This window comes from Silene latifolia, chromosome X (genome assembly GCF_048544455.1).
Source record: "Silene latifolia isolate original U9 population chromosome X, ASM4854445v1, whole genome shotgun sequence".
NCBI lineage: Eukaryota > Viridiplantae > Streptophyta > Magnoliopsida > Caryophyllales > Caryophyllaceae > Silene > Silene latifolia.
In genome coordinates, this window is record NC_133537.1 from 189,019,364 (window position 1) to 189,025,665 (window position 6,302).

General features: G+C 35.9%; 1 non-coding gene across 1 annotated transcript; it reads right to left on the reverse strand.

Moving 5' to 3' along the window:
- Positions 1-5,679: 5,679 nt before the first annotated feature.
- On the reverse strand, positions 5,680-5,786 carry LOC141624194 (small nucleolar RNA R71). Its single transcript, XR_012534005.1, has one exon. It is a non-coding gene; the product is annotated as a small nucleolar RNA R71 (small nucleolar RNA).
- Positions 5,787-6,302: the final 516 nt, after the last annotated feature.

A 6,302-nucleotide genomic window follows, 5' to 3' on the forward strand; every position in this document is an offset into this window, starting at 1 on the left:
GAAATAATGATGCATGTTATATATTCTGGTCCTAAAATATTTTTAGGTCATTTTTATGATTTATGGTATTTTATTGCTCATTTTAATGATTTTTAGTGAAATAATTATATTTTTATGAGTAAAATGAACTTTTATTCACTAAATAAGTTAACCTTCACTAATGGCCGTGATTTTTTAGTATGACCTCACATGAATATTTTATGTATTGTATGTAAAATTTCATATTAATGTGATTAATATTTCATGATTTATGATTTTTATGTGATAAAAATGGCATAAATGGAGGTTAAATGACTAAAATTGGTTAAACTTAGTTTCTGACCTTGAAAATTTTATATGACCTTACATGAATAATTTACAAATTTTGTGTAAAATCTCGTGTTAATTTGATTAATATTGCATGATTTATGATTTTTATGAGATAAAAATGGATTAAAAGACGTAAAATGGTTAAATATAGTTAAACTTCGAACCAGGTCATGAGATTTTAATATGTTGTCACATGCATGATTTACACACTGTATGTAAATTTTGATATGAAATGATTTTATTTTGTATGATTTATGAATTTTTAGTGTAAAAATGGCATAAATAGTGACTATTTTAGCATAAATAGCTAAAATGAATTACATGGTATGAGAAAATTATTTTAGGTTGTATAAATATCACACTTATCAGATCTAAAGTTGTAAAATTGATTGGGTTAATTTTTGGATACTTGAGATGTTTTATGAGATAAAACCGATAAATTGAAACTATATTTTCTCGAAATTAATTCGAAAATTTTAACCATGATTTTTGACATTATGAGTATCATGGAATTATTCCAGAATATTCAAAAATTTAAAATTCAAATTCTGAAATTATTGTAATTTAATTTGGATTTATTTCATAAATGTTACTCCCTCCAATTTCATTTATTGTTCCCTTTTCTTTTTGGCATAAGAAATAAGGGAATCAATTTGGACCACACAATACACATGACCCCACATCAAATTGATTTTGGACCACACAAAGTTGTCCAAAAAAGGAAAGAGGGAACAATAAAGAAAATGGGTGGAAAGGAAAAGAGGAACAATAAATGAAATTGGAGGGAGTATGATTTTAAGGTCAAAAATGAGCATAAAATTATATCAAGTTGAATTATTGTCAAAAATTGAGTGATGACTACTTTTTGAGTCCTAAGAGTGTTAGGATAATTAACTTGACCTTAAATTTGAATTAAGTATTGATTTGTGATTTTAAGAAGTTATTATCACGCATTTCTATAAAACCGGGTTATATAATTGATATAAGTTAAATAGGGTGATTTGGCACATAATTTTGCATGATAGAAACATATTATAATGCTGCATATTTCAATTGTTGAATGTCTTTTATTTATATAATTTTGAATTATGTAATTTTATCTTAGTATGGCCTTAGTTTTAATCGATATTACCCGTAATGAAAGGGAATATTGATTCGGTTGTAATTTAATGTGATCTCGTATCACTTTTATTTTTACTAGTTTTTCATATTAAAAATGTATAATAGAAATAGCTTTGTATTTTATTATTATTTGTAATCATGGAGTTTCTTCAAGACGGTGCCATTCGGAAAGGTGTTCCGACGAAGACGGTGTTCTTGGGAGGCATGCCACTTGAAGATTCAAGGGACCAAAGGAGTTGGTTTCCGAATATGTAATAGATTATTTGATTTTCTATTTTAGGAAGGCCATACTAGGAATTTATTATTATTGCTTAGCATTTATTTTAGTATATTGCATGCATTGCCAAATCGCCATAGCAACACATGCATTTCATATCGAGTCATCGACCATGTCAATTATAATTATCGTAGTTCACCGCTTTAGTTCACTTAAAACGTGATAGATAATAAATTGACATGACCTCTCACTAATTAATAATTGAGAATTAGCCTTACCAAATAGTAGAAACCATGAGTCCCAATTTCATAAGGAAGTAGGCTCGACTTACCGGGGTGCTAAACTTATTACGTTGGGTAAGTGGGTAATAAAATGTTATTACATCAAAATTTGGATTGAGCTCAACGAAAGTATTCGTGGCCGTAGTCGCATGTGTTTCGGGCTAAAGATAAATATTAAAGTATTTTTTATCGACCGAGAGTTCTTGAAGTAGAATCGATTAAAGAATTAATCCATCGAGTTATATTAATAAGGGATGAATCGGCTCACCGTGCCCGAATTAATATGAATTTGGATCCTGGGATCATTTATAATAGTTGGGTAGAGGTCACTATATAAATGTTTAAAAACTTTTTTAAAATGTTTACAAGTATTATTAAAATGATAGATGTTTATTGATTCCTTCACTTCCTATTTTGTAGTCAAAATTGTTTTCTCAATTGCAATGGCAACTCCAATCACATCCGCAACCACTAGCTCAAACACTCTCACCAATGTTTCATGGCTCCGATCCTTCATGGATCGTTGTAAGTTAGAAAAGAATGGGTCCAATTTCGCCGATTGGGACGTACAACTTTGCTTGGCCGCGGAGGTGACGACAAGCTTCGTTACCTTGCCGAGGCCTCTCGCGCCGAACCTAATGCTAGGTCTACCACCGCTGCTAGGCAAGCCAATAAGGTTTACCAAAAGGACTCGGCCGCGATCAAAAATATGTTGATCTTCGCAATGGAGGCCGAACTCCAAAGGAGTGCTATAAAGATTAGCACCGCCTATGAGATCTATACGAAGCTTGTGACCATGTTTTCACAAACTCCGAGGATCATTCAATATGAAGCGGCATCCGCATTCTTTGATCTCAACATAAGGGAGGGCCAAAAGGTAAGCCCTCATGTGCTCAAGTTGATGGAGCATGTTGAGACCTTAAAATTGCAAAAGCTAGAGATTCCCGAGGAACTCGTCATTGATCGAATTCTTCACTCCTTAAACAAAGTTAAGGCATATGTTCAATTCAGGGTGAATTTTAATATGCAAAACAAGAAAGTTTCCCTTGATGAGTTGCACAAAATGCTTGTGCAAGCCGAGAGGGACATGGGGCTAAGTGTTAGCAACACCAAGGATGTGCTCAACGTTAATCGTAAAATCAAAGGGAATTTCAAGAAAAGTGGCAATAAGGGAAAGAAGAAAACTCCTACAAGAACAAAGGAAAGGCTTGTAAAGCTAGCTCCTCCAAGCCCAAGAACAGTGCCCCATCCGGGGACAAGTGCCACTATTGTAGTGGTGTTGGTGATGTGACCATAATTAGCGCATATTTAGCCCCCGAATTAGCCTTGTTCCCATGCTTTTTAGTGCATATTTGGGTCATTTCTTATCTTTAGTTCTTTGTTTTGCATATTCTTTGAGATTTTGATCCCTTGGTAGGAAAGGAGTAAGAATCTTGCATTTTCATGGCAAAACGAGACTAAATTGATCGAATCCAATGGCCAAGCATCAAGGAGAGACAAGATTAGAAGGCCTTTGTACATATTATAGTAGATGAGAAATGTTGAGAAAGGATCCTTGAGTCCCCAAGGAAATCCCCAAGGAATTTATGAAGAAAAGGGAAGAAAAGAAGAAGAAATCTTGCTGAAGAACAATCCGTGCGGATTGACTACAATCCGGCCGTCCTCCACCTGCACAATCCGTGCGGTTTCATCACAAGACGCTCGGGTTAGCCCTGCCACAATCCGCCCGGATTCCCTCCAAAGCCGCTCGTGTTCCACCGCCAGAATCCGCCCGTCCCGACACTAATCCGCTCGGATTCCTCTACAGCGCAATTTCGTCTTCTCCAAGCTACAAAGAAAGAAGCCCTTCCTTCGAAAAATACCGGCTCCTCCCTGCTCAATCTAAAAAGTGTAATTACTAGTTTAGCCCTTAGTTAACCCTAATGCATCCCCCTAATCTCCACTATAAATACCCCATTAGTCTAATTAGAAGAGCATGTTCTTCTTATTAATTCTTAGAGTAGTTAATACCAATCAAATCTCTCTTTAATTTTGTAATCAACAATTAATCAAGTTATAATACAAGTTTTATTTCCTTAATCTCTCTTTTGTTCATCCTTTGTTTTGGGTAATTGAAGATTATTTGGGTTATTATTGGGAGATTGACAACCTCTCAATCAAGCATCAAGTACTTCTTTTATCTTTGCTTTATTAGTGAAATCATTAGTAGGTATAATTCTATTAATCCCTTTTTAATTATTGCTAATTACTTTCATTTATTCATCATGTTTCATTTTGTTGGTATGATTGACAACCTTGCTAGCATGATCAACATGATAATGAGTGAGTAGTCTCTTAGCTAGGGTTAATGGGTGATTAGGGGAAACCAACATGGGGAATGATTCATGCTTAAATTAATATGCTTTCATGTTTTATTTGCTTGCTTGTTTTGATCTCAACTCATGCACATGTTATATTTGATGAAATGCTAAGCCTATGAATCCTTGCATTTACCACCATCTCCTATCTTTTCAATGAGACTTGTAAGACATAACCCAACTCGAGTCTCATTATACCATGCATGTTCTTGAGTAGGGAAGACTAAGTCGACTTGTAGGTGTTGTACAATCTAATCGATTCGGCTCCGGGACCCAAACTTTCCTAGGATTGTAAGATATAACCCAACTCAATCCATCACAACAATAATTGCTTGCTTATAATTTGAGAACATGTTTGTATGATCAATTCCCATGATTCCCCTATGACCCCATGACACCCTAGTGCTTTTTAATCAATTGTTTACAACTCTTTAATTCATCTTGCTTGTTTATTTCTATTCATATTTTAGTTTAATGACCTTCTACATCAACCCAATTTGTGACACCCCTAAGACACCACTAGTGGCAATAGAAATCTTATTTCAATACCCGTCCCTTGGGATCCGACCTTTACTTGCCTCTTTACTAATTGTAGAGTTGTTTGTGAAGCTATAAATTGTGTTTTGATTCGGACGTGACCCAACAACCACACCTTAAATTGTGAACACGAAACGGACCGATCAAAAATGGCGCCGTTGCCGGGGACGGTGTTTACTTGATTTAGATTTCCTTTTATTATTATTAGTTGTGTCTTTCTTCGCCTTGGGGAAGTAAAACTCCTCAAGGTTTGTTCTAATTGTTTTCGAGTTGTTTGATATTTTGCATGTCTAGGAGGTCACAAGGTGATTTGTTACCTTTTGACCGTGAAATTGAAAGAACCTTAACGAACAATAGGAGATTTGCTAGGAGGAATTTGAGAGGTATTAGTGAGATTGTTCAACCAACTATTGAGTTCATCAACCCTTTCGCAATAGAAGGAGAGGAGAACCCATTACACAATACCCCACAAAATCAACCTACAATGCCTAAATTCTCGTCACATTCCGTACCCACCGAGGAGAACCTACCCAATGGTACTCCTACACCACAACATCTAACCGGAAATTTTATTGCCAAATCCGCCTTTATCCAATTAGTCGAAAGGAGCCAATTTGGGGGGATGCCTAGTGAAGACCCTCATTCTCATATGGAAACCTTTTGCGACTATTGTGATGCAATCTCTCAAACCGGTGTGACTCAAGACCAAATTCGATGGGTCTTATTTCCTTTTTCTCTAATCGGCACCGCGAAACAATGGTTAAAGGGCCTTGACAAGGCCACTCTCAGAATAGATTCTTGGAAGAAGTTGGCTCTAGCTTTCTACAAAAAATTCTACCCACCGGAAAAGACTAACATGCTAAGAGCTCAAATTACGGGTTTTAAGCAAAGGGATGAAGAATCTTTGTATGAAGCTTAGGAGCGGTTCAAGGGAATTTGTCGCTCATGTCCTCACCATGGACTTAGCGAATGGTTCTTGGTACAACAATTTTGGAACGGTTTATATGAAGATTCAAGGAACATTCTCAACATGGGATCAAATGGAATGTTCACCGAAGTTGATGAAAATCAAACATGGAACAAAATTGAGGAAATGGCGGTCCATAACTCACAATATAGTAGACCTCGCAAGGCTACTAGAGGAGGAAAGCATGAAGTGGACTCCGTTACTCAATTGGGTGCTCAACTTAGTGCTCATATTGACACAATCAATTTGAAGTTTGAAAAAGCTATGGCTAGACTTGAAGAAGTCTCAAAATCACCAAAGCATCATGTTAATGCCATGACGGCATCCTCATCAATCCCAAGTGGGATATGTGAGAATTGTGAAACTTTGGGACATGACCAAAGTGAATGTAGGGGAACAAATGAACAAGTGAATGCTTTCCAAGCATACAAGAGTGGTACCCCTTATTCCAACTATTACAATGAAAACACCAAGTTTCACCCAAATCTCTCATACAAAAGCCAAAATGTTCA